Source organism: Amia ocellicauda, chromosome 6 (genome assembly GCF_036373705.1).
Source record: "Amia ocellicauda isolate fAmiCal2 chromosome 6, fAmiCal2.hap1, whole genome shotgun sequence".
In the NCBI taxonomy this organism is placed as follows: Eukaryota; Metazoa; Chordata; class Actinopteri; order Amiiformes; family Amiidae; genus Amia; species Amia ocellicauda.
This window is the reverse complement of record NC_089855.1, coordinates 1,052,269-1,054,013: the sequence shown is the minus strand read 5'-3', so window position 1 is coordinate 1,054,013 and position 1,745 is coordinate 1,052,269.

The following is a 1,745-nucleotide window of genomic DNA, read 5'->3' as shown; positions in this document are numbered from 1 at the left end:
GTCAAAATGTCCCAGTATTCAAGATATCCATTAATTTGTAATTTAGAGAGACCTGAAAATCCTGCAGGATTGTGGCTCTCCAGGACCAGGGATAGCCACCCCTGCAATAGGGCTATACATTTAATATAAATACTAAAATATTTGTCATGGCTTTAATGAGGTTCGTATAACACAAATCGGCTGCTTGCCACAACAAACACAAGTCAACGAAAATTACAGGATGTAAATAAACAAAGAAAACAAACAAAAGGGCGCTCGGAGCACTGAGACAGAGGAGGAGTAATGACGGATACAGAAATGTCCACTATAATTACACTATGGTAGGAATAGAACTAGATGAAGTAATGCATGAGAAAGACCTAGGAATCCATGATCCCATGTGATTCATCACTTTCTCCATCCAAACAATGTGAGGAAGCAATAAAAAAGGCAAACACAATGCTAGGGTATATTGTCAAAAGTGTAGAACAAGGGCAGTGATGTTCAGACTGTACAATGCACTAGTTAGAGCTCATCTGAATACTGTGTACAGTTCTGGGCCCCACACTTCAAGAAAGATATCGCTGCTTTAGAGGCAATTCAGAGGAGAGCAACCAGACTTATTCCAGGTCTGAAGGGAATGTCCTACTGAGAGATTGAGGACCTGAACCTTTTCACCCTGGAACAGAGGAGACTAAGTGGGGACTTGATCCAAGTCTTCAAAATCATGGGCATCATCAAAGGCATCGACCACATCAAACCAGAGGAGCTTTTCCAGATCAGCAGGGACACATGCACCCGGGGACACAAATGGAAATTGGGCTTCAAGGCATTCAAGACAGAAAACATGAATGAGAATGAATGAGAATGAATGAGATATTTCACACTTGTGATTATAATAGCATAAGAACACAAGCCCCCCTTCTGAGCATAGATCTGCAAGAGGCGAATAGTCTTTGAGATGTCTATATATAGCATTGTAACTGAACCGTTTAGTAGCCAATCAAATGACAGTCTAATGTGCTCAGTCCTTTCATCTATAGATTTGTAATCTTCAGTTCAGACAGAACACTTCATTGTGAAGAACGAATAGAGAAGACAAACTCTAACAGAGTACAATGAACATAATCTTATTTCTCGTTTCATTTTGCTCTAAAGCAGGTAAGGCTTAGTGTTCACAAATCTGTATGACAGTCCTTAGAGAAAAAACACATTTCAAAAACAGTAAAGTATTTAATAGCAATACATTCATTATAATACAATTAATATCTGCTGGAAAACCTAAAACTCAGATTATCTTACTGTAAAGTAAATGGTAATACATTGCAGATGTTTTGGTATATATATATATATATATATATATATATATATATATATATATATATATATATATATATATATCTTTACCTTGTCTTACAATATGCTCTTTCAGTTGCTTTGTTTATTGATACTCGTTATGATGCAGTATTTGAGAGCAGGAGGTCGTGTTCAGATGGAGCTGTATGTCGTCCTCCCTGCCCGACTCCCTGTGTTTTCCAGGTCTGCTTCTCTGTCAGGTGTTTGCTCAGTCCCCTTCCTCGGTGACAGTGGAGCTCGGAGGTTCAGTTACCCTGAGCTGCAGCGTTCCTCAGCGTTACTCAAGCCATTTATTGGTCTGGATCAAGCAACCATCTGGAGAACCTCCAAAATCCATAGTTTCATTTAAAAATAATGCAGCTTCATTTCATGGAGGGTTTGACAACAACAAGCGCCGTGCAATAGATAGA